At 36.5% G+C, this 27,943-nt stretch overlaps 1 protein-coding gene and 2 long non-coding RNA genes across 3 annotated transcripts in view; 2 read left to right on the top strand and 1 right to left on the bottom strand.

Moving 5' to 3' along the window:
* Window positions 1–15,565, top strand: LOC125367249. Its single transcript, XR_007214024.1, has 3 exons — window positions 1–146; window positions 10,001–10,003; window positions 15,553–15,565. It is a non-coding gene; the product is annotated as an uncharacterized LOC125367249 (long non-coding RNA).
* Window positions 1–27,943, top strand: part of Plxdc2 (plexin domain containing 2) — a 363,495-nt gene that overhangs the window by 3,506 nt on the left and 332,046 nt on the right. The gene's annotated exons all lie outside the window — the stretch shown is intronic.
* LOC125367250 lies at window positions 14,628–24,007 on the bottom strand. Its single transcript, XR_007214025.1, has 3 exons — window positions 23,998–24,007; window positions 19,286–19,291; window positions 14,628–14,877 (listed from the first exon to the last, which is right to left on the bottom strand). It is a non-coding gene; the product is annotated as an uncharacterized LOC125367250 (long non-coding RNA).

The raw sequence follows: 27,943 nt of genomic DNA, 5'->3' as shown, positions 1-27,943 counted from the left end.
CTGTCCATCCATCCATCCATCCATCCATCCACATTTTACCCTTTTTAAGGAACTTTATTTCAAGTGATACTTCCCTAGAAGTGGCCCCGTTACCATGGAGCCTTCTTAAAGGCACTTTAAGGAATTTGCTTGATTGTCATTGTAGAGTTTTTTCTCTTTCCATTTCTGCATTTCTCTCATGGTCTATTAGACCAGATCCTGAATTCTTGAAGTCTGGGTCTGTGATCATTTACATCTGAATCAGCTGCAAAAGTTTTCGTATAGACAGGCAAGAAATTGTTGTCAAATTGAAGGGAATGCCATAGAAGTATAGTTCAAGCTAGGCTATTGATTTGAGTGCCATCTTGGGAGACTTCTTAATCATTTTCACTCTAGAAGTTTTCCATCAGTAAGATGGAAATTAATATAAAAACTACTTTGATAGGATAATAGTTCAAAAGCAGAAAACTGGATCCAGATATTTACCAAACTGCCCTAAACCTTTGGTTATATGCTCACTTTAAGCTATTAATAGGCAGTACTTCGAAACAAAACAAAACAAAAAAGAACAACCAAAAAACCACTCTCCAACATTCTCCTATGCTTCTGGTTTCTTACTACATGTTTGTTCTTTAAATGAATTATCTTAATTTAATATCTTAAAATACTGTATGGCGAGAAATATGATAACGAAATGGATGGATGGACAGGCAAACAGATAGATATGTGCAAATGTATAGATGCATCCATCTTCATATATATGCATATATATACACACACATATATATATACATATACATATGAAGATGGATTATATCCAGAATGGGGGGAATACCACTGATTTTCAGTGAAGCTATAAACTACTAAATGATTTTGCTTCTTTGTGTAATTCCTTTGGAACTGAACCATGCTTAAACATCATACTTATCAGCTAACACTTTAATAACTTCAGCTTTTACAGCTTAGTCTTTTGGAATTTGTTTTGGTGGCTGATGTAAGGAGGTGTATGCGGATGCTTGCCACACACTGTAGAGGATTTGCTCTCAGAAGAGCCAAAAGAAGTAATGGGGAGATTTGCACTTTCTATAATACTTAATGTTTCTTCTTTGAACTGATTTTTGTTGGCATCTTTTAGACATGTGATTTCATTCGTGTGTGTGTGTGTGTGTGTGTGTGTGTGTGTGTGTGTGTGTGTGTCTAGAGATCAAACTCATGGCTTTCCAACTTGTTAACTTTTAAGTGTTGGATTTTTGAAAACATCCTACAAGATCAGATATTTTGGCCTACATTTTTGTACTAGTTTACCTGTGTTTTTGTCTTATTTTTCCTCTGTACTGTGGTTTGCATGTAGCTTGTTCCCTCCAAACTCATATTGAAATTTGTCCTAGCTATAACAATATTGAGAAATGGTATAGCCAAAAAGAATGATCAGGTCAACCAGGCCCTGGTAGCTCACACCTGTAATCCTAGCTACATAGGAAGTGGAGATCTGAGGATTATGGTTCAAAACCAGACTGGGCAGGAAAGTCTGTGAGACTCTTATATCCAATTACTCTCCAGGAGCTGGAAGTGGTGCTGTAGCTCAAAGTAATAGAGCACTAGCGTTGAGCAAAAGAGCACAGGGACAGCACCCAGGCCCTGAGTTCAAGCCCCATAACTGATTAAAAAAAAAAAAAAAAAAAAAAGAGGACTGATTCCCTCAAAGGACCAAGGGCTGAACTAATTATTTTAAGTTAGAAAGCAAAGCTGCCCCCCAGAGTTTAATTTTTCTTTCTTTTGGTCTTTTCTTTTTCCCCTATGTTATAACAAAGCAAAAGGTCCTCATTAGAAACCAGGAAGAAGTCGAACATGCAATTAGACTCTCAGTCTCCAGAATGACAGGTATATAAACTTATGCCCTTTATAAATTAGCTAGACTCAGGTATTCTGTTACATCAACACCAAATGGACTAAGACACTTCCTTTTAACAATGAAGATTTTACCTTGTGTTTGTTTCAGAAATGGGGAAACAAAGGGTAAATAAAACTAATCACTATCGTACTTATGGTTATGTATGAATAAGTTGCTTTTTGTCTCTTTCTTAACCTGGTGAATTACAGTCCTTAGATTTTATTTTATCTGTAGAACATTCCTTTCAGAGAGGCCTTTCTTCCCTAAGGTTCACATGAGATTTATTTCATTGATCCCCCATAGAAAGATTCTTCTCAACTCAGGAGTCACTAGAAAATGAGTTTCGGTATTACTAAGGTAATCCTTACACCATTGATCATATTATATGTGGCCTGACCAAATTAACACAAGAGGACAGCTGAGAATAGATGAATGCCTAAATACCCCACTTTGTGTTTAGAGGCTAGGCAGTGAGCACATTGCATGTTTGTTCTTTTGTGTATTTTTGTCTTCTTTAATTAAAAATGTTCTGTGATACAGACTATGGATATAGATTGGTATATGTAAGTAGCAATAATAGTCTTGTATGCAATTAGCATAATCTCTTAAAGACCACATATCTCTGAAACTTGACCCTTTGTTCATCACTTTGACAATAAATTAAAAAAAAAACACTACATATCTGAACAGGGAGTCAAACTTGAAACTCTGATTTTAATCCTTTCTGCTAGTGGTGATTCAAGAAGATTTAAAACACTGGTAGCTTCTTTTACCCAATAAACTAAAGTAAGCTTTCCTCATTGCTCCTGGCTTCTGTTAACGGCAGAATTGTGGTCCTTGATTTTTTCATGCAGGGCCATTGTGTACTTTTCTCCAATTTGTTTTGAGTTTGATGGTTTTGTTTACTTTTGCTGATCCTAATTCTCCCACACAGTTGATTTGTGCAATCTTTCTTGGATGGATAATTAATGTTATGAACAGGGTGGTCAGCTTGTCTTTGTATGTATCTCTTCCTGTTTCAGCAGTTTCTTAGCTTACATTTAGAACTAACATTCATGGATCTTTTGAACTTCTAAATGTTCTCCTTTAAAAGAGAATCCCTGGGGTAAACCCTGCTAAGATAATATGCTTCAAAGATAGAAAAGGGAAAACCATAATTATCCCTGTACTGATAGCACATGGTCTTCATTGCTTTACAAACACCCACTTTGTATGTGATGGGACAAACCCATTCTCCTTGTTCTTGATCTCCATACACTTCCTTCCTCCTTGTAGATTCTTTGCTTTTTCATATCCATTTTAGAATGCCTGTTTCATGTTTTGCTAAAACTGCCTTTGAGCTTTTGACTCAAATCTTTTTTTTGGGGGGGAGGAGAGGGACAACCTTTTGTAAAAAATTCACTCTCTAAATAACTAAGAAATGATATAATTTCTTTTCCTATAATAGATAATAGCCAGAACAAGTACTGCAGCACTTCATAAAAAGTTATTAATTGTGACTATTTAACAGTGACCTTTTTCTGTTGAAATGATATCCTCAGATCAAGTGCGAGTGTTATTTCCTAATCTCACTGTCAAATGCACCAAATACCATCATTGTGGTTGTTAGGAAATATACAGTGGTTAATAGGTTAATTAAAATTAACAGCTCAACATAGAGAAGGAATGTTCGTTTCTAACTTCTCAGGAACCACCCCAAGGGAAGAGCGAACTCCTAGCAAAGAACAAGTGGACATGATGATATTTATGTGTTCCTTGAAAAAACTTACATCTAGTTTCTAGACTTCCAACCATAAGTTTGCTGTATTTTAAGAAACAGCTCTACTGAAAATAGTAAAATCTCCTACCTTTAGAGTTCTCCTTCATGTCTGCCCATTAGCGAATTAACTTCAACGCAAGGGGAGATGTACATTGAAAGAGAATAGACTTGAAAAATCACTACCATTCCAAACATTATAGCATTTATTATTTTATTTAGACAACAGACATTTGCAGTTAAGAGTTTGAAGTTCATCTCCATATCAGCACAGTGTATGACTGGCTTTTTCTCTAAGATGCATGCACAGTGATCTGAGTATTTTTTAATCAGGAGTAATTTGAACAAGCTGGCCAGCCGGTTTTAATTCTTTGTTGTTTAGCCTTCATTATCTTTTTAACATCTGTTGCTCATTTCAGATATTTTTGAAAACAAGCATGATTCAAAGTACTTCTGCAGATGATAATCTCATTGTCTGGACATTGCAAAACAACCCTATACAGGAAATCAAGATTTGTGAAACCTCAATTTTGCCAAGTTGTTTTTTTTTAGAAAAATAAAGCATTTGTTGAAGAGACACGGCCAATAAGGAGCTGAGTTATTAGTGAGATAAGCACTGGTATGTGACTTTTGATGGCTTTTCTCTGTCTTCCATTAAATTTACTCTACTCTGCAACAATTCTATTCTTCCATGGTTTACTTCAGTAGAACCTGCTTTGCTTTAAAAGCCAAACCAAAACAAGACCAAAAAACAAAAAACAAAAAAAAACTTGCCTCCAAAATTGTCCTTCTGGGACTCAATCTTCATTCAGAAAGTTTTTTTAAGGGGTTATAGTTATGCATGTCAGATAAAGAATGCATTTCTTTTTGGACAATGTCACACCTTCCCTCACTCTCTCCCAATTTTGTTTTCCTGTCCCTATCCACAAGTTGTATAGTTCATTTTCAACATTTTGAATCATACTGCAGATCATTTACTCCTGTACTTGGTCTGCAAATGGCTGTTTGTACTGAGAGGCCCGTGACCATCTGAGAATGGCCCACTCTGCATTGCTGGTTGTAGGAATAGGAAGCCATCTTTCAAATTTTATTGAATGATAGAACCTGAGACAGTGTCCTGATTTCTCACTGGGTCAGATGTTTGTTTAGCTTTCTATGTATCTCTTTGGATACCTTTACAAACTATAAGTTCTTAAGTGTCAATGACAATCTGGATTGCCCACACCTGCAATCCCAAGATACTCAGGAGGCCTGAGACCTCAAAGAGCAGGATTTGAGGCCAACCATGGCAGAGAAGTTTGTTAGATTCAATCTTCATCATAATCAACACAAAATAGGTCTGGAGGAAAGGATCTGAGTTCAAACCCCAGTCTCCATCCCCTAAATAAATAATTAAATAAACTGCAACAAAAAGAATTTTATAAACAAGTTAGAGGTTGAGTGGCTGATACAAAGTAAGGGAAACTATCTCATGTATTTGTGAAGAATTGAGACTGTTTATACAGGATGAGATTTAGGAAGGATCTACTTATATTACAAGCCATAAAGAGCAGAAGAAATAATCATTGTTTTTATAGAAAGTAATTTTAAATATCTAAGCTTTGTAAATTTGAATAACATTTAAAAAGCACAATATGATAAGATTTTAATCTTCTGTAATGATTTATAATACAATTACTTGAATTGTATGATAAAACATTAAAATCAGTTCATTTCTTCTGTATAGAAAATTTCATAGTTTTTAAAGGTCTGTGGATAAACAGTGAATTACGTAAAAATGATACTATGGAATTGGTATAATCAGCCTTCTAGATATCTTAGGAAAGAAACATTCCTTGTGGGCTGGGGATATGGCCTAGTGGCAAGAGTGCTTGCCTCATATACATGAGGCCCTGGGTTCAATTCCCCAGCACCACATATATAGAAAATGGCCAGAAGGGGCGCTGTGGCTCAGGTGGTAGAGTGATAGCCTTGAGCAAAAAGAAGCCAGGGACAGTGCTCAGGCCCTGAGTCCAAGGCCCAGGACTGGCAAAAAAAAAAAAAAAAAGAAACATTCCTTGTGATTAGATCCTTAAGAAATTACCAGATATCGTTTATTGGGAAGCTTTTAAAACATTTATTTTCTTTCAACAAAAGTCTAAAAGAACTTCATTGGGATCCACTTTGAAGAAGATTGTAAGTTTAGGTGAGCTTTGATAAGCAACCTTCAAGTCCTCGATTATTTGTTTTTGGTTTTTCGGAGCATATTTCTCTCACCCTTGTCATTGTTTTTCTTGGAGTAATCTACACAGGTCATCCCATCTTCTACTCTAATTGTATGGTGTGAACACTGGATGTGTTTATCTGCTCTGTATCTCTTCTCCTCTAATAATAATAGCACCCTTCCTTCATGTAGAAATGTCCTACTAACTCTAGGTTGTCTTCTGCTTCTCTTGCTATAGTGCCATACTTTCCCAGTGGGCTCAGCATGTGTCCCAGTGATGGCAACTCATTACACCTATTTGTCTGGGACCTCAAGTCAATTAGTCTTTACATACTGTGATGTATTGAATCACAATTATCCCCCAAATGCTTATGTATGGAAGGCTTGGTCAGACATTGGTGGCATAGTTAGGAAGTGATAAAAGAATATTTTAGGGATTAAGGAAGTAATTTGTCAGTGTTGTGAAGGTATTGGAGACCCTAGTTCCTTCTGTTCCTCTTTTTCACTTCCTGGTCACCTTGTAATAAAGAGCATTTCTCTGCTTCATGCTTTCTCCCTGATGTTCTGTCTCTGCATAAGCCCCAAAGCAATGGGATCATGTGACCCTGAGTGTCATGTAAGGAACAAATCAGAACAGCAAGATCAGGACTTGTGGGAGAGACAGATGTCTGTCAGAGATATGCATGATGGGAAAGGCTCTTGGTCCTTAGCATTCAGTTGTCATCTAGTTGCTAAAAGATGTGTTTGAGGCTCTCTACCTTTTTATAAAATAATAACTGTGTGGAACTTTCCAGTACTGAAAGCGTAAAAAGAAAAAGACTTTGTAGAAGATGGAAATGGCACTTTGAGGAAGACTATAACCCAGCATTCCCCCTAGAGTGGTGAATACTGAGGTACTGAGGAAGCTGTCATTAGTAATGATGAACTATTAATTATTGATATCTTCGCATTTCATATTGCCAGGTCTAGTACCTGTCATCTTGGATTAGTCACAATGACGTGCAGTGGTGTGTTGTCTACAGTGCAGTTAGAGCTGTGCAGGGGCCCATTCACAAGGAACGCCCTGCAGCAGAGTCCTTGGAAGCCCATGAGCTTCAGCAGGCTCCAACTTGCATGCCTGAGTCCTGGAATGACAAATGCTTCTCTTATTCCCCATCTTCTCCCCTGCCCTCCCAACCCCAACAGCCCAGGGCAGTACTTGGATTTGAAGAACATTATTCCAATAAAACCTGCATTTAAAGAACACTCAAGAAATTATCAGTATTAATAGTATTTTAACAAACTCATGTGTAAAATGAGAAGAGGCTTTCAGAAACAGCCTCATTTTCTTGGAATGAGCTGTGGACCTAAAACAAAATTCTGCTGTGTCATCCACTCTGGAGCAAGAAAGTGATACTTTGACCTTGTTAATGAACTTGTTTCTAGAGATCCAGATACTGCTGTGGGGGTTGCACAACTCCCTTGGATGATAAGTGAACTCCTTAGGGAAGAAAGAAATCCTACGTGCTACCTTGCAGCTTAGTAAATTTATCTGAAAACATAAGCAATATATGTGGGAGAGCATGTCACCAGTCTTAAGATTTCATCCAGGAATGGAAGGTCAGACATACCAAAATAGAAATGAATCTAAATCTTTTTTTTTAAAAGATGTTTTTAGTAGCTTTTAAGTAATTGTACAAAGGAGTTGTCATTCAACAATGCAGTTGATGAATACAATGCAACTTGATGAAGCTAAATCTTTTTTAAAGCCCAGGATCATAGGTCTAGGGAAAAAAATGTATACAGAATTTGGCAAGGATAGGAGCAAATGAAAATTTACTCATTTTCCTGAAAGAATGGGGGAGGGGCTCTTGTCAGATTGTGCAGGAGAAGTAGTGACTTAGACAAAAATGGCAAACTTTTTCCGAAAAATGTCATCTCTCTTCCAGAGATGGAACAGACGGTTTAGCGCTGGTTGCTCACACCTGTGTTCCTAAGTACTCAAGACACTGAGACCTGAAGGACTGAGGTTCAAAGCCAGCCTGGACATGAAAGTCTGTGAGATAGTATCTCTAATTAGCCAGCAAAAAGCAAGGCTAGGAGCCATAGCTCACATGGCATAGCACCAAGCTATGAGTAGGCAAGCTGAGCTGAAGACACGATTAAAAGAAAACAAAAACAAAATGGCAGAAATGCTAGAAGGGAATGTAGATAGGGAATAATTTTTTGAAATGGAAAGGAGTTTCTTTCTGGGCAGCAGCTAGTTGATAGGCAGACTGGCATACCACTTGGCTACAAGTACAGAAAACCCCATGTGCAGATGAATGTACCTAAGAACAGGATCACAGTTCCCCCAAAGTACAACCTAATTTTAAGTAGGCTTTGTTTTATCATGTATGAGAAAATCATTGTGACATCTAACACACAAAATGAAGACGCCAATTTGACATTTTTGGTAACCTGAAGTTGTTAAACACATGAAATCTCACAAATACAAAAGTTTGTTGGAAAGAGAATTTCATCTTTAGAAGTGGCTGTAAGAAAAGCAAACAGGTTCTATTAATTTTAAATCCAGACTACAAATTGTTTGTAACACAAAATTCTACCTGCATTTGAGAAAATAAGTATTTCAAAAAATTTGTTCAATCACAGGCATTTATTTCTTTTAAATCCAGAGTAACGCCTTGAAGAAAATGCAATACTGACTTCATTATTCATTTACCAATAGGAACACCAGCAATTCACATACTACTCTGGGAGGGAAAGTTGCTTTTTCTCTTTGTAATTATTATTTTTAAATATTATTTTCCCTTATTCTGTAATTATTTCATTATTTCTTCCAAAGGTGGAGTTTTATAGTGAATAAAACAGTAGCTGGCTCCGATAGGTATTGAGTAAATATTTGTGAAATGAGAATTTTTAAACCTTTATATTTAAGGAATAAAAACATTCTTTCATAAAATTTTGAAATTCTTTTCTCATGAAGAAATTGCAGACTCTTACAAAAGAGAATTATTTATTTTCTCTCAATATTTCCAACTAGGTAAATTGGAGTTCTGACAAGAAGTTGAAAAGGCTGATTATTGTCATCTATGTTCCAGAATAGCAGAGAGAGAGAAGAGGGGAGGAGGGTAAGAGAGATGGGGGGGGGGGAAGAGGAAGAAGGAGAGGGGGAGGGAAGGGAGGACAAGATATCAAGATGATGCAAGATTGAGATTAAAAATAAAAGTTAAAGCCATAAGCCCTTCTTATCACTAGGCTATCTTTCAGAATAGATTAAAAGATTGTTTCTATTAGTAACTGAGACACTAGACCTTATCATGTTCCAATTATTGTGTTGTGTATGTGTGTGTGTGTGTGTGTGTGTGTGTGTGTGTGTGTGTTTCTCTCTGTGTTGGGGGTTATGAGTTGTGATGAACAAAGACAAAGGAGTTTGGAAGACGGAAAAAGATAAAGATGGCATAGTTTAGACCAGGATTTGAGAATTTCACCATATTTATGGATCTATCTTGTGATGGTTAGTTTGTGTTATAAATTATCTGGGTTGTTTCAGCTTTGTAATAAGCACACAATGCAGTATTAATGAATTTGTTTTTATAAGACATGCAGAGATGCTAAAGTAGAATACAAATGTACATTGGTCTAGCATCATCCTTCAGCTAGTAACTGAACTTGTTGGGTCATTTATCATTGTTTGTCTATTCAAATTGCTTTGCCACATGCTTCTACATAAAGCAGAAACACAGGCCTCTCATTTTGCTTAGCTTATTTCTTATTCACTTTACACTCTGTCTAAATAATTAACCTGTCTAAATATTGCCTAAGACCATTTACTCACACCCCCCACCCCACCCTTCTTGCATTGTTGGTAAAGCAAAATACAAGGTAGTTATGCTTCAATGAATTAATACATTTTCTTCCTGAAACTTCCAGGTTCCAAATACTGGCTTGCATTTGTAGCATTTAATGCTTTACTTATGAGAAGTTATAGGGATGACACACATTGTTGGTATTTTCTTTATTATTTGTTATCTTCAACTCTGTAGGGTTTCCATATATAGAATAATTGAAAGTTGTAATTAGGTGTATTTAAGTCCCAGTTAAAAAAAAATCAGTTTGTTATAGTAGCTTTAGCTTTATCAGGGTGTTGAAGCCATTTTGAAAATGTAAGCTCAATGATTTTGAGACAAAGTGTGTTATCAAGACACTTTGGAACAGAGGATTGGGGATTGCGAATGTATTGGGAATTTGGAAGATTTGCATCTTTATGTGAAACCAAAATCTTAGCACAAAGCTCAAGTGTGATTTGTACATGTTTTAGAATATGGCCTGTGGGATTTTGAATAATTGTGTGCATAAAACAGTGTCACAATGGACTTTTCCATGTTATCATGTCAGCCCTCAAACATTTTTCAGATTTTTGGATTTTAGATTCTGATGTTTGGATTAGGAATTCTTAATTTTAAATAATTCTTAATTTATCTAATGTTATTAAGCAAAGCTCTGGGAAGGAATTGATTCATCCAAGATTTGAGAGAGTAGGTAATGCTTCTATGGTACCAATATTCAACTTTGATCTTTTTTGTGATGTCATAGTCAGTTATGAGGTAGTGAACTTTTGAATCTAATTACTGCCAATTATTTGCATAAATATGTGCTTTAGATCATAAGTCAATTAATTTGTTTCCTTCTTCATAGGTGAATTTTCTCTAATATATTGCATATTAGTATAATAATAATAGCTTGTACTATTGATTTATGCTCTTTCATTATCATTATTCTTTTTAATATAAGTTTTAACTCACACATAAGACTTTAAAATTGCATGTATGTATGGGGTACCAGGTGACATTTAAATACATGTGTACATTGTATATATTACCCATTACCTTTATTTTTCTCTTATTGATAAGTAATAAATGTTTTATTGTCCTTTACTTTTTAATTTACTGCCTTTTACCTTTATTTTAATTTTATTAATAAATAGCATTTATTTTACTAACAAAGTATATACATTACCCTTTATTGTATAATGTTACCCTTTACATTTAACCCCTTCTATTCTAGGTATTTTTTGTTACAAAGGAGCTTTTTCCAATACAGAAAAGTATTTTAACACCAAATAAAATTATGACTTATGAGAAATGCCAATCATCTTTGGGTCATTGTTCAATAAAAACCACTTGATAAGACAAATTCTTTCCATTATTTATTTGTGCAGGTCCTGGGATTTGAACTCAGGGCCTGGGCATGCTCCCTGAGCGTTTTTGCTCAAGGATAGTGCTCTACCACTTGACCCACAGTGCTACTCCAGCTCGTTGGTAGTTCATTGGAGATAAGAGTCTCGGGAGTTTTCCTGGATAGCCTTCTAACCACAATCCTTAGATCTCAGCCTCCTGAATAGCTAAGATTATAGGTGTGAGCCTGGCAACAAGTGTATATTTTATGTGTACATTTCATTTTATGCTATAGTCAGTTATTCATTGCTATAGCAAATACTTTATATATTAAACTTAAAAAGAAAGTTTGTTGTTGTTGTTTCTTGACATTTCAAGCTAGCATCTCTTGGCTCATGGCTTTTGGGCATGTGGCAAGTCAGAAAATCACAGTAGGGGAGTTGAGATGGAGAAAAGTTCACCTCGTGGAAACTAGAGTAACAAAAGTTTCAACTTTCAACTCATAGGCCTCAAGGAACCTTCATAATCCTTAAACTTGTAAATTTAATCATTTCCTTGCAATGACTATCTAGAATGAGGAGCAAAACAATCAGATGGTTTAGAAAACATAAATGGCTTCAGTTTATGTAGGAGATCATTTCACTATTACATACTTAGTTCTTCTTTGCATATTGTGCTCTCATAAGTTGTTGGAAATTATAGTTTGGAAATTGAGTGTGAACTTATACATTAAGATGGTTTGTAGCAACAATTCTATTTTAATTGATGCTACATTGATTTCTATAGCCCTTTTATAATGAAGATCTGAAGATAAGTAAGTGTGAGATAATTTCTGTTTCCAACAATCTGCTGGTTGATTAGAAAAGTGATGATAAATATAAACCCTTGATGTAGTAAGTTTAAGCTATAGTTTTTCATAAGTAAATCTTAAAAAAAGTATCACTTTTAGCTTAGAATCAAACATGTGTATTACTTTGTGGGGACCAAAGAGACTTGCCAATGGAAACTCCTTTCTGTTTTCTATGTAAATTTTATATATACACTCAACATCAATTTCCAGGGAGCAGTGTATTCTTCAGTATGCAGACTTTGGACATATATTCATTTACTTTCTTCCTACAAGTTAAGGTTTAACCTGTATTACCATTTAACAATAATAAAAGTTGAAGCAATGGTCATCTGCTTTCATTTATTTACATATAACCACAAGGATCTTTTTAAAAAAATCTAAAGTATAATAAAGTTTGCATAGGTGAGTCTGTAGAATTTCTGTTCACAATGAATGTGGCAGAATAGTTGAAAACAATAGTGAAAGCATAGTTGAGAACAAAACTTTTGAGAATAATAAATTTGAGCTGTATTTCTATGGAGTATTACTGGGAACAAAAGTATAAGAAAAAGGAGTGTTAAACATTTCTGATAAGGTGTGCCATATGTCATCAAATTGCAATCTTTTTATCTAAATCTAACTTTGTTTCAATGTACTCCCCCCTCTCTATCTTGATCATATAAAGTATTTTTGTGGGGTTCTTTCCTTTTCCAAAATCAATCTTGTAAATGTCAGGGGATAGCAATGCTTTTTGGATGATAGTTATAAGCTATATGTAATTGTGGAATGTTAATATTTCGACAAAAGAGGAATCTGTAGACATCAAAATTAAATGAAAGGCCTCGTTTATTTTGGCTGCAGAAATGGGAAGGTAATTCTATCAACTGGAAACTCAAGATTTTAAATGTGCAGCACCCCAATAAAATATAAAACTTTAAGAGCTGGAGGATACAGATATATGTAGCCCAAACTCCTCATTTTACAACATTCAACCTAAAAAATTTGTGTGAGTTTTGGAGATCTTATTATTAGACATGTGGTGGCAAGATCAGAGCCACAACATTCTTTCCGTCATACTATTAAGTTAAATGTAGCTTGATAACTAAGCAAATTCACTATCTCAAAAGAGAATACTTTGAATAGTAAATCGAATAGAAGTAGTTTATTAATGCACCATGTACATCATTTTATGCACTGAGCAATCATGTGCATTTAATTCCTATTTCATTGGAAGAGTTATCACATAAAGAACCTTCTAATTTATGTGGTGTCCTCGTAATTACTGAAAATAAGTTATTACAAAAGGAGGGTAAAGGCATAGAATACTATTATTGCAATGTAGCTATTGAATTTGATGGGGAGCATATATAATGGATATAATTTTGGTAAGGCACTGAACATGACTATTATATATATACTACTCATGTCATTACTATTATCAAAGTCCTGATTATGACAGTGAAACAGATGTCAGAAAGCAAGCACTAAGAAAAACATGATTACTGCTACCAACTTAATTCTAGGAACCTGCCTAGAATCTTCATGAAGAAACTATTTCCCTCAGTGATTGAGAGTAGGGGCCGGTCAGTGTCCTTTGTTTACTTTTTACAACTTATAAGAAAAATGACCTTTAAACATTTCTGATTAGATGGTCGATGATCAGCTTTTTATATTTTTCTAAATCTAACTTCTTTTCTAGGGTTATTTACTTATTTAGGCAGTACTGGGGAGGGGGCTTGCAAATCAGTAACATTTCAAAACTGTACTTAGGCTACTTATTTTTTCTTAGATTTATACATATTTAGTTGATCCTTTGAAATAAATAAAAACAAGTATATATTTATCCTTAATTTTTCAGGTAAAATAAGACTACCTTGTTAATTAGTCTTCCCATTTTCTGCATTTTTGTTAAACCTAATTACAGTGCTTTAGTCTTAATATATCATGCTTCCTCTTATTCCTTTCAAATTATAGAAGCAATCTTACTAAGAATATATTTTAGTAAATAAAAACAATGTACAAAATAAAAGTTCTATCAACCACTCATGAGAAATATCCATTTGATTCAATGTGACCTTTTTTGTGTATATGTGCTGGTCCTGGGCTCGAACTCAGGGCCTGACGCTACCTAGAGCTTTTGAACTCAAAGTTAGCACTCTACCACTATGACCCACAGCTCCATCTCTGGCTTTTTGGTAGTTCTTTGGAAATAAGAGTCTCACAGGCTTTCCTCCCAGGCTGGCTTGGAACCTCAGTTCTCAGCCTCCAGAATAGCTAGGAAAACAGGTGTGAGCCAGTTCCCCTCGTCTTTAAAAAAAAAAAAAAACAACATTTAATTGTTATTTGTCTATTATCTTTTTCTCATCTCTTGTTCTACCAGTTACTACCTGCATCCTCAGTGGTCTACACCTTGAACCTTTTTCCTCTTTGTGAAAGGATAACAAAGTTGCCTACCATGTTGAATCAATTTGAGGTGGAAATGAATCATAATAAGTGATTAGCAGGCTAGAATGTGGCTTTACTGCTAGAGTGTTTGCCTAGACTGCAGGAGGCCCTGAGTTCAATTCCTCAATAACACATAATCAAAATATAAATAAAATTCATTAAAATTAATTAGCAAATTGACATGTAAACTGACAATTGTCAATGATTTTTCTTTTACCTTCATTATTTGTATTTTACTTTCATGTACTACTATAATAGTATGGACATTATAAAATCTAAAGAAAATAGACATAAAAACCAACAAGGAGCTCCAGTGAATGGGCTTCCCAGCCTCATATTAGGGAACACTTAAGAGATGACATAAAAACATTACCATTCTAATTGGAGTGAGATAGAATCTCAGTGTTGTTTTGATTTGCTCTTCTATGGTCAGAGATGTTGAACATTTCTTCATGTGTACCTGAGGGTGAATTCCCATGGTGCAATTCATTTGAATAATTAACTGACATTCTAATGAAATGAATGGCAAGAAACTGAAACATGTTTTGTCTGAGAAGGGGTAGAGCCATAGAGAGGGACTAATGAATGGGGAGAGTTATAGGGGGTGAAAACTGTAAACTAGGTGAAAAGGATAGATGGGGTTGAACTAGACCTGGGCATGCCGGGGGAGGGGGGTAGAAGAATGGAAGAGGTGACACTGATCAAGATGCATAGTTCTTATAAATTGACATGTTGAATAGAAGTGTCTTTGCACAAATATTCATGAACTTTTATTTTTTTAAAAAATATTTACTGGGGCTGGGGATATAGCCTAGTGGCAAGCGTGCCTGCCTCGGATACACGAGGCCCTAGGTTCGATTCCCCAGCACCACATATACAGAAAACGGCCAGAAGCGGCGCTGTGGCTCAAGTGGCAGAGTGCTAGCCTTGAGCAAAAAGAAGCCAGGGACAGTGCTCAGGCCCTGAGTCCAAGGCCCAGGACTGGCCAAAAAAAAAAAAAAAAAATTTACTTGGAGAACTAAGATGACTACAAGTATCTTCAGATAATAGGTTCTCTTTAAAGTTTCAGTTTTGGGTAGAATTCTGAAATTTCTGTAATCCTGGTACTTTGGAAGTATTAGAAAGGTCCTTTTCTGATTGAACACATGAGTTAAAGGTGTCTTATGGCATTTTTGTTTGAGACATTTACCTAGTCAGAGAGATACAATGCTACATTTAAATGCTGGAACTATTTTTTAGAGTTTAAACTTACCTACTCCCATTCCTGCCCTAGGGAGGCACTTGGACTTTGAGCTTGTTTTTTACATGTGCAAAGTCACAACATAATGAAGTGCTTTAATAAATAACACTCTTACTGACTTCAACTCAAATAAACTTATACCAGTGTGGAGAGACTAGCTTCCAATGCTAACCCTGGCCAGTGCCTGGGATACATAGCAAGATGGTCTCAAAACAAACGAACAAAAAGATTATTATTTATTATGTCATATGTAGCTTATACATTTATTATATCTAGAATCTTAAGAATGTTGAATATTGGAACCATAAATGTAACCTTGATTTATTTTCCTCCAACATTAGCAAAATCTAATTGCACAAGAAAATGTCCTTTGGTTATTCATTTCTTATAAATGCAGTTGCTTGCTAAATAAAGCATAATGCAGATTTTTGTTGGCACAAGATGGGTTTAAGATGTGATTCCCACCATGAATAATTTTTACTCAACAGGTGGGACAGGTCACTTCAGTTCTCTGCTATTTCCTGACTTTGCAAGAAGGCCCTTAGTTCTCAATTTCTCAACAGGTGTGCCAAGCACAAAGGTTTTATGAGTGTGCCGACAAATAGAAATGAATGTGTAGGAATTCTGGAGGGTTTTTGTTGTTGTTGTTGTTGTTGTTGTTGCTACAACTTTGAGAAGGTAATTATGGTGACTTCTTGTCAGGTGAAATGTTAAAATCAGGCTTGCAGAGTAAGAAAAAAATATTGCAAGCAGGAGGTAAAGCGTAGTATTAAGCCTGTGCTAAGAGAAGACCAGGTGTTGGGGGGGATCTGCTAGGGCTCTTTCTCTTTGGTGTGTCAATCACAGAGCAAGACCCTGGCAGTAAATGTTTCTGCCCAGGAAGTCACAGTGTGGATCAAAAGTGATCGAAGTAGTCGGGCTGCCTTTATGGAGGTCATTTATTGAAATCCTTCAAGTCAGTTCTCTTTAGTATTATTTTCAAAGTAGCCATGCCAGAAAATAATCAGAAATGGCACTAGATTTTATGAATTCAACCTCTCACTTCTTGATTGGTACCCCAACTGTAGTCATGGCAACCACCCTAAACAGTAAATATAGACCTGGTGCTCATGCCAAAGGGGAGTTATTTGAATGTGGTCATAGAAGGAGAGAGACTTTTTTAAGGAAGGGGGAGGAAAATAATTACAGGAAGTGAGCATTAATTATCTCCTTGATTCCCAATTCTTGATTTTTCTCAATTCATTATTTTTTGTTTTTAACAGAAAAGAGCACTGGAGACAGAAAATGAGAGAGTGTTAATCAGCTTTATGTCACTACCACACATACCTGAAATGATTCACTTATACACGGGAAGGCTTATTTTGGTTTACGGCTTGGAAGGCTGCAGTCTCTGGTCAGTTGGTGCTGTTTTATAGACCAGTGATGGGATCCCCATCAAGGTAGGAATCATGGCGGAACAAAACTAGTTTGTTCCAAGAAGCAAAAGACAGTGAGCAAGGAATAGAGCTAGTCCTACAGTCCAACTTGAGGACTTACCACCAATGACCTAGGCCTCATAGCCTAAAGATTCTATAATCTCCCAGTAGTGCCACCCAAAGCCCATTCTTTCAAACAAGTCTCTGGTGGGGAGGAGATTCAAGATTCAAAGTATAATTTTGCTTCATTGCAATAATCTTAGGCAAGACTACAAAAATATTTTAAAACTTGAACATTAAGACTTGTCATGGGAAAAAGAAATCCCTATTAATATCTCATGTCACGTGTTTTTTAAATGAAGATTTTAATTCCCTATGACTGTCAGATGTGCAGGCATTTGTTGAAACAGGGAAGGATCTGTGAAATTTATAACAAATAGTTTTGCAATCTACCTTGTGTATAGTTTGTTAATGAAAAATAGCTTCTTGATTATAAAAGGAACATTTATTGCGATAGGGAACTAAAATAATAAAAAGAATCCAAAAGCATATTTTCAATGTGATTTTATTGATATATATTAAAAATCAGTGTGCACATATAAACAGGTATTCCCTCTATGTTTCTTTCATGCAAACACACGTACACACACATATACACAACACGCAGAGATGAGATTGCCAATTTCTAAAATGCAAACCTAATTCTACAAAATGAACTCTAATATAAGATGTGATGTCCTATTCCAGTGGATGTGTTAGGTTGTCACGAAGTAAAAAGAAAATAAGGAGAAGTATGGTAGGAGGCAGTGCAGGGTAAATAAATTAAGTAGAGATTTTCAGGATTTTCTCCTAAAGGGAAATTTGCTTTGAGTATGTTGTGGGCATTGGATTGAGCCTGGCTACATCAATCTTCTGCAGTATTAATATAGTTCTCTCAGTTGTGTTCCTTCAATCCCTAAATTACTTTCAAGTAATTTGATAGGCCTAAGGTAGTAGTCTGTGATTGCCATTCCATTCTAGCAGCTTTCATCAATATATTTTACAGCCTCTAATAGAGCAGTCTTTAGGAGGATTATACTGTTTAATGTGAACTTCACTGGCTGATCTTATTAACATAATTGTTCTACTTGTCACTTTGCTTGTATTGCATGCATTAGAAACATCCCTATCTTACCTGGGAAAAAAATGGCACCTGCTTGGCTAATAGGTTTTTGGACACACACACACACACACACACACACACACACACACACACACACACACTTTTAGTCAGAAAAACATCAAGTATTTTCCTCACAATAATCTTTAGTACTTATTTCTAATAGTTCCTTTATTAAAAGTTTCCCTCCTTCAAAACACGCATCAGAAGTCAGCTGAGTTGTTTATAGACAGTATGTTCTGAAAAGTTAACAACCTCTACTCTTCTTATGGATTATTATAATTAAAAACCAAAATACAAAGCAAATTTACTAAAAAGATTAATAAACTCATGGGTGTTTAATCATGAAAGACCCCTCTAATCTGTTTCTACATGACCACCACTAGACACCCCGTACTGAGAGATTCTAAAGCAAATAATGTGCATTTGAATTGCCATCTGTTAAATTCTTTTTAAAAGCCATCAAAGTATGCATTTTAAATACAATGTCTTGTGTACTACACTTCTAGAAAGACATGAATCATAATGCATTTTCCAGTAGCTGAGAAGAAAGCAAAATGTGGCTTGCTTAGAATTCTCAAAAGACAACCCTAGGCTGAAAACTAAATGAAAGATGGGTTTTCCTTGAAGCTTATAGTCCTTTGCTCTTGGCTCTCACAGAGAGGTATTTTCTCACCACAGAGCTTACCCTCCATGTCTTCTAATTACTTTCAAAAACACTTGTTGAGTACTTACAATATTAAAAACATTCAGATATTTAACCACAAAGGATGTATTGATGTCGATATATTAAAAATAAACCACTAGACAAGAGATTATTGGGCAAAGACATAATAAGCAAAGCATTTTATGACACTGGTAATAGTTATAAATAATGATCTTCCCATAGTATTATGCTTTTGGGAGATTGGTGAAGGTGATTATTCTTTTCAGGAATGATAAAGTCTAAGAGAGTTTTGGTTTTCTCTTGATCCAGTGTCACTATGCATAAAAATAAAGTCATATAGACCCAGGGCTATCCATCCTATTATTTAATATACGTCTACTTATTTGACCTAAATTTTAAAAAATGTAGCTGAGTTTGTTGGCTTAGCTATGTAATCACACATGGGAGGTAAGAGGAGGTGAATCCAATGAGGCAAAAGTGTCTGACCCTATATGAAAACCAAACTAAAGCAAAATTGGGGGTTTGTGTGGCTCAAGTGGTAAAACAATTGCCTAATAAGCATGAAGCCTGCAGTTCAAACTGTAGTAACATGAAAAAAAAAACAGCAAAAAATCTAGTTCTTGTAAGTGGTCCTGTGGCTCAAGTGGTAGAGTGCTAGCCTTGAGCTGAAGAGCTCAGGGACAGTGCTTAGGCCCAGAGTTCAAACCCCATGACAAAAATAAATAAATCTAGTTCTTGGGATTTGTGTTGTTTAAAGGGCGTTCTCCTACTTATAATTGGTATTTGTTGGCAAAGGTTCCAGTCCAACAACTTGCTCTACTAGGCAAGCTTTGGTTCAGCACTCATCCATCTTCTCATAGACATGCATGATGGTGAGAAGCAGCCCTTGATGGAGCAAAGGACTGAGGCAAAGAGCAGATAATGCTGTGTTTTCTTCTAGCTCTTTTCCCTCAGTCCTGAAGAAGCTCCGTTAGTTAGCCCTGGCTGAATCCTCACAGCTGTTGTCTATGGAAGAGATGCTGTAATGGAGACCTTCATCCAGAAATAGCCTGATATTTAAACTTAGAATTACAAGCGAGGTTTGAATCAGGATAAAGAACAAGTTAATCTAATAACTTAAAGTGCAGTCCCAAGAATTCATAGCATCAGCCTCACTTAAGAGAGCTTTCACAAAATGTAGAAATCCCAGTAAATCCAGTCACTTGGAGTCTGCTTTGTGAAAAGGGTTGAAGTGGCTGGGCAGTGGTGGCTCCCACCTATTATCCTATTATCCTAACTACTGAGGAGGTAGAGATCTGAAGATCAAGGTCTGAAGCCAATCTGGGCAATAGAGTCCATGTGACTCCTATCTCCAATTAACCAGCAAAAAGTCGGGAGTGAGGTTGTAGCTCAAGTGGTAAAGCACCAGCCTTGAGGGGAAAAAGCTAAGGGACAGTGCCTAGCTTAAGCCCCCATACATAAGAAACATTCATCCTATTAAATGATATAATTTACAAATTATATGTGCTCAAGACATCAAAACATATGTACTTATGTGAACAATATCATGGAATTTTGGTCCTGCTGATAATGAAAACCTATGTTATTTTGACTAGTTTACAGAATAATACATATTGCAAGGGCCCTTTCAACTGAGATTACCTGGGATTTATCATGAAGTAAAAGAACGTGGCTTGTTTAAACTTCTTTGATGTACCAAATTTCGAAAGGAATCATATTCTTTTGCAGTATAGCAAAGTAAGCTATACAGCCTGTACCAGGTCAATTTTACATAATTACACTAATCAAAGTAATTTGAAATTTGGATATAATACAAGGAAGCCATTTGTGTTACTACTCTGATGTGTGTTCTTTCAATTGATCAATTAAGGCAATAGAGAAAAATGCATAAATATGGACAAGATGTCCATTGTCCAAGCATTTATTATCTGAAATTGGGGGACCTACAGTGGGTAATGCCTTATTTCTGTTCTTAGCTTGTATATCACAATTCATTAGAAGCAATATTGTTTATTCTTACATTGTTTACTTAATAGTAATTGGAGAAAATGTGACTATCACTTTCTCTTGACAAATAATATATGTGTGTTTAGGTTTTAATGCCTTCCTGAAACACCTTTGCCCTCCTATCTTTTCCCTTGCTCTAGTTCATCTTAGTTCGTTGCATGTCAACACTGAGCTTGAGGCAAATTTTGCAATTGTTTTGTTGGGTGAAAACATACTGCAAGGGAGAGCAAAGGCAATGGGAAAACGAAGAAGAAAGATTTTTACTGAATTGAAGGTTAGATGACAAGCTGTCTTCCCAAGAGGTTATATGATGCGACAATATCTTGGGACAATTTTTTTTTAATCTAGTTCAGTTTATTTTCCACATTTTGCATCTCTTTGATCCAATTGCCCCTAAATTACTTGACCCTCCTGAACTTACTCTGGCTTTCTAGGCAGTCTCTGCACAAACCAGTGTTTTCATGGTTTGTTTGGGCCAGACTTGGGGCCTGTAAGATGTTATGACACCATTTATGGGCGGCTGTGGAATCCACACAGAAACCTGGGCCCAGCCCATGGTGGTCAGAGTCGGTCTGTGATAAGTAGCTAAGTATAAGCAGGGCACTGGTGGCTCATGCTTGTAATCTTAGCTCTCAGGAGGCTGAGACCTGAGCATCATGGTTCAAAGCCACCTGGAGCAGGAAAGTCTGGGAGACTCTGACCTCGAATAAATAACTCAGAAAAGGCCGCAAGTGGTGTTGTGGCACCAGTGGTAAGCACTAGCCTTGAACACAAAGAGGCTCAGGGACAATGACCCAGGCCTTGAGTTCAAGGCCAAGAAGGGGCAAAAGAAAGGAAGGAAGAACCACTTAAGAATCCATTGTATAGCCTACAAAATTAAGAATATGAGGGGAAGGGTAGGTTTGAGAGGGCCAAGGGAGAATGATATAAGAGGTGACATTTAACAAGATGTGTTGTATTCATAAGCTGCTCTATTGAATAGTAACTCTTTTGTACAATTACTTAGTGGTAATACAAATGTAATTAAAATAATGATGATGATAATAATAATAAAAAGGAAGTAGCAAGCCCACCTCATCATCTGCATGGTGCAAAACACACCATCCCCTGTTGAGAACCTTGGTGGACCAAGCACTGCTCTCTATCAAGGCAAGAGGCTGAGGTACCTAAAGGGAGGCTGATGTTACTTAACAGTCCATCAGGGGGTTGGGTGTGTGTGGGGGGGGTCCCCTGTAAACTGTGTTTAGTATTGTCTCTACATAATTGACTGAAATGATAGCGTCTTAAAAAGAAAACATCATGGGCTGGGGATATGGCCTAGTGGCAAGAGTACTTGCCTCCTATACATGAGGCCCTGGGTTCAATTCCCCAGCACCACATATATAGAAAATGGCCAGAAGGGGCACTGTGGCTCAAGTGGCAGAGTGCTTGCCTTGAGCAAAAAGAAAAAAGAAGCCAGGGACAGTGCTCAGGCCCTGAGTCCAAGCCCCAGGACTGGCAAAAAAAAGAAAACATCCATGTATCTTTCCACAAAAATCAAACTACCATAAGATACAATAGACAAAAGGTCTACATGTGTTGTTTTTGATAGAGATTAGAGGCTTTCAACACAGGAGAACTGTGCCTCCCAGGGGACATATGGCAATGTCTGGAGGCCTTTTGGCAAGTCACAGTGTGAAGGGTATTTCTGGTATGTAGTGAGTAGAGGCCAGTGCAGGGGCTTTATATCCTAAAATACACAGGGTGGCCCTCTGTGTCAATGGCTTAATTATCTAATCCCAAAGTTCTTGGTTGAGAAATGTTGATGGAGACAAAAGACCTAGAATTTTTTAACACGGCTAGTTCGCTATTTTGTTTAGCAATACAAGCAGAACCCCCACTTCCAGCCTTCAGAACTTAGCTGACATTTGCAGTCTAATTTGGCCTTTATGAACCACCAAGGACTGGATACTGCCAGTGTCCCAGTGCCAGAGGGGGCATCAGGACTGCCACCCATCCCTGTTCTAGAGTCCCGGAGCGAGGCAAGGGCATGGTTCACTTCTTTATAGTTTATTTAGCCTTTGCTAACTTTCTAGTGAAGAGAAGCTAACCTTTGACCTTTACTTTCTCTTCCTTGGTTCTGCATTTTTATGATCATGTTGTTCAAGACCAAGAAATCTCTAGAGTTTTGGTAGTTTGGGGAGTAAACATACACCAGTGGGATTAACCACTATTTATAACAATTTTCCACTGGAGAAAACTACATTACATTGATGTTTCTATAATGTTAAGAAAATTAGCTGAACTTTTTAAGAATTACATTCCTTTCTTTATTTTTATATTTTTAGCCAGTTTTAGGGCTTGAACTCACGGCTTGGGAAGTATCCTTGGGTTTTTATGCTCAAGGATAATGCTATACCATCACTTGAACCACAGCTCCACTTCTGGCTTGGTTTTTATTTTTTGTGGTTAATTGGGAAATTCCCACAGACTTTCCTGCCCTGAGCATGCTTCAAACCACTATCCTCGAATTTCAGCCTCTTTCAGAGTATCGTGCTCTAGTGATGAGAATAAAGAAAACAATTGCTAAAATCATTTCCTCAATATGAATCATCAGGGAACATTATTTTTTATGACAATAAGATATTAAGTAAGTATTATATGCCCAGGCATTGACTTATGTACTTTTCATAGATCATTTCACTAAATTTATATATACCTTATAAATGATTTAATTTACAACTGAGGATTATATGTAGTTATGTACAAAATACATAGGATCATGAAATTTAGTTTCTGCTCTGGTTTATTTTCATAACTTATTTGTAATTATTCATAATATTCAAGTAACTATTCATAACTTAGTAAAGAATTATTGCATATCAGGCATTAATTTATATGTGATATAGATCTCATTTATATGTGATATAGATAACTTTCATAGAAAGTTATAAATTACTTAATTTACAGTTGAGGGTTCTATATCATACAAAATTTGAGTTACTTTCACTAAGCAGCACAACTAGCAAGTTAAGGATTTGGGGGACCCTTGCTCAGGTATGAAATCATTTTACTTTCTGTTTCTTCTTTCCATTATATAGTTAACATCATGGATTGCCAACTAGCAATCTGGTTGTGATTAATTTAAGGAATCAGAAAATCCATGCTTCTGTTTGTATCAAAGAACAAATTAATCTCCTATGTCTGTGCTTTTTAGCTACTCTTTTAAAGTGCTACTAGGGTTTGAACTCAGAGCCTCATGCTACTAGACCACTGTCCTACTACTGAGCCTCACATTTAGTGCTATGTTTGTGTTTTTAGACTAAAAATCATTCATTTACTAACAATTCTTTTTCACCCTTCAGGTGATATCTAAAAATGGTACAGCTATACATAAAAAAAATAAAGGCATCATATGTACCTATTTTATAATGAAACAAGCATCTATGGGCAATGACATTGTTGGAATACTTAAGAGACCCTTTGTTTTATTCAGAATTTGGGGCCTTGAGTGTTTTATATATGTGTTTGGAAGGTAGATTGGTGAGGGAAGACATTTCTCCATTGTGATTTGACTGTCTTGTGGCTTAAACAAGTACATTAGAAATGACTGATCTCTTTTTGTTATTGCTGTTTGAGGGACTTTAGGTAGATAAACCTACCACCCACCTACTTGGCCACTTGGAGGAATAGTGCCAAAAGAGGAGAAAGGACAGAAAATGTAAACATTTAAAAAATTAGAAGTGCTGATTTCTGGTCAGATTTTTTTAAACAGAAAGCTGCCTAGTGGTGGCTCTATTTCCCCTAATTATTGTCCTTGGCACATGCTAGACTAATAATGTTTCATCTTCAGTAACCTGTAACTATGTAACAAAGGTGATCTCTTCTCTTAAGCTTGGTCAATGCACTCCAGTCAATGCACTCCTCCTTCAGAATGAAATTCACAGTACTTCATGCCTTGCCAAGAATGAAACAGACTCTCAAAAAATTGCCTGGTGAAAAAAAAAAAAAGATGCAGGAAAGATTTCTCTAATCTATTCTCATTTTTACTTAAGATTGCCCTGGTCATATACAAAGCTAATTCATTTGAATGAGCAAACATGTCCTTATATGAATCTAAATAACATTTGTGGTATCCAAGGCTCTCATGTGAATTTTGAAGTGGCTTAGATTTCTCTCTCTCTCTCTCTCTCTCTCTCTCTCTCCATTGTTATTATAAAGGTGATATACAGAGGGGGTCTCTTTTGTGAGTTAGGTAATGAGTACCTTTCTTTTTGGACAGTGTCACCCCATCTTGTGCTTTGGTTTCTCTCTGTTTATTTCCCCTATTATAGATGCTTAAATTTGATTCTTTTTTTGTTTTGGTTGGTGCCAAACTCTGATTATTTCTAGTTTGTTTGATGTGTGGTCTGTTTCCTCTATATGATCAGAGGAACCTCATGTTAATCCCTGTCACTACTCTGCCATTTGATTCCTTCATATTTCTCTCTTTTCAATGTCTGTGTTGGAATTAGCTGCAAGGGGAAAAATAGATGAGTTTAAATTGAGAGTACAAAGCAGAGAGGAAAGTTTGGAAGAGAGGAAATAAGTGGCTTGGGAGATACATTTTAGGTTGTTGAGTGATTCCCTGGGCTTAGAGGCAGAAGACATTTTAGTGGCACTAGAAGCCATTAGGAAGGAAGAGAGGGTGAAGGAAAGGCTAAAGAATAGCAAAAAGAATTGCTAAGCATGTTTAGAGAAGGATTTAAATGGCATCTTTTCCTTTCCTCACTGTGACTTTTCTTATACTCAAGACTCAGGATTTGGATCAGATGGTTACTAGTATATCTCAAATGTCATTTGGAGCCAATTAATAAACTAGCTGGTGGGCCTATGAATCTATCACCATTTGTTACAGATTTTCTATGGGAAAAATGTAGGAAAAATTTAAGAATTCTTAGAAATCATTCAACTGAATGCATTTTTAACTTAATCTATGTTAAGAAACCTGCTTTGATTAAAAGGAAATCTTACTCAGGTGAAATGTGTCACATAGATCAGCTTTGATCTGCAGGTAACTGGGGTCACTGTAAACTCAACCCTGCTTCTGTCTTAATTTTCTTTTCCCCCAAGGTAATCTGGGCTGTAATAAGAGCTTGGACTCTGAAGGGTCTCATGCAAGTCAATTGTGCATGTGTATTGCAGGGCAAATTCAGCAACATTCAGAAACATTCCAAAATGAATTTACAGTAGACAAGCCCAGTACAATTGCCATGATAGTTATATTCTCTAGCAGTAACAAAAGTTGGCTTTCTCAATGTCCAGTACTGAAAAGCACTTAATAAAGGAATGTGAAAAGCGCAAGAATAATGACTGAATGAGTTCTAAGATAAAGATTAATGGTGTCAGGCCCAGAGAGATAAAACATGACTATTTTCTTTATTTGTGGAAGCTAGATTTAACTTACAAACTTATAAGTGAATGCATTGGGTTCTATGCAAGTGTGTACAAATGTATTCACTGAAATACAGTAGGTTCAAGAGAGATTGCAAGTAGTGTTCTTCCTTAGAAAGCCAAAATCAAAGTTCAGCAAAATGAAACACCAGGAAGCTGGTTCTCAAAGGGGATGGATCATGGGGGAAGGAGTAGATGAATAAAGAGGAAAAGAGGGAGGGAACATAGCCAAGAATCTAATGTATATTCTACAAAGAAGAGAGGGGAAAGGTGGGTAGTGGAGGGGTGGGTGAGAATGTTGAGAATGTTGACATAGATCACGATATATCATATTCATAAACTGCTTGGTTAAATAACAACTCCTTTGTACAACTACTTGATGATAATAATAACAACAAACAAAGAAGTTGCATTGTGTAAGAATTCACTAACCAATGGCTCATGCTTGAAGGCATCTTCTCTCTGGTTGAGATTTTCTTATTTTTCTTGTAATAAATCTAAACCTCCATGTCAGCAGGAGGTATTTTGGCTTCAATCATTACCAGCTTCCTCCCCATGCCAAAAACCAGAGGCACAAATAATGGGCTCAGTTAACTCTCTGTGCACTTGCTGCATACAGATCTGCTTATCACTGTGACTGAACATCAACTCAGCAGTCAGTGTACTTACACTAACCTCATATCCTTCTGTGTGATAGGTGTTGGGTCAAAGGCCTCCGGATGCAGCGTTTGTGTGCTCTTCAAAGCTGGAGGAATGTGAGAGGCTGTTTTATTATCTAATCTCTGCTACTCCCTTCTTCTGCAGCCCAAGGCTTATCAAAGTCTGATGACTTGCCCTTCTCCATGTCTCTTATATCCACTCATATGTATATGTATATATATATATATATATATGTATATATACATGTATATACATATAGGACTCTAAGCTTTGTGTTGTGGATCATTTATCTCTCCCAAAAAGATTGTCCTCTGCACAGACTTGCTTCTTTCAGCGAATGTCTACTTGCTTCCTTCCTATGCTTTATATCTCTCCAGCCATGATGCACTCCTCTAAGCCTTTTAATTATCCCAATGATAGAGTATCCTTTTCCTTTTCCTTTCATTCACTCCATTCTCAACCTTTCTTAAATGACCTGAGTTATTTTCTTTCCTATCTATTCCCATTCTTTTTTCTTTCCCTACAGTACCCCTTCTTCTACTTTGCAATTTCAAACTCATCTTTCAAGCATGAGTGCAAATGTCCAATCTTTGTGACCTTTCCTGCAGCTCCTCCTCCCCTCAGTGAGAGAAGGAGCACATGTCTTTTAACCTTTCCAGATTCTAAGATAATTGGCTTCATGTTTATGTCTCCACTGGATCTTAACTTGATGGCAGGTACTTGTCCTTCCTCACACACACACAAGTTCTATGGAGAGCCCATCTTTCACACAGTGAGGTGCCATCTTTAGTTCCTTACGCTGACTACTAAGTGGCCTTTAGTTCAGACTCCTAGGGAAATGCCAGCCTGTTTTCTTCAATTCTAAATAAAAGGGTTCTATTTTACACTGAAATTTAATGATATTCTAACATATATAAGAGAGGATAAACCAGGTGCCAGTGCCTTATACCTGTGATCCTAGCTACTCAAAAAGCTAAGATGTGAGAATAGAGGTTCGAAGCCAGCCCACACAGAGGAATGTCTGTAAGACTCTTATCTCCAATTAACAATGGTAAAACTGGAAGTGGCACTGTGGCTCAAAGTGGCAGAACGCTAGCCTTGAACCAGAAAGCTCAGGGAAGAGT

This window comes from Perognathus longimembris, chromosome 18 (genome assembly GCF_023159225.1).
Source record: "Perognathus longimembris pacificus isolate PPM17 chromosome 18, ASM2315922v1, whole genome shotgun sequence".
NCBI lineage: Eukaryota > Metazoa > Chordata > Mammalia > Rodentia > Heteromyidae > Perognathus > Perognathus longimembris.
This window is presented reverse-complemented; position numbering and strand designations above follow the sequence as displayed.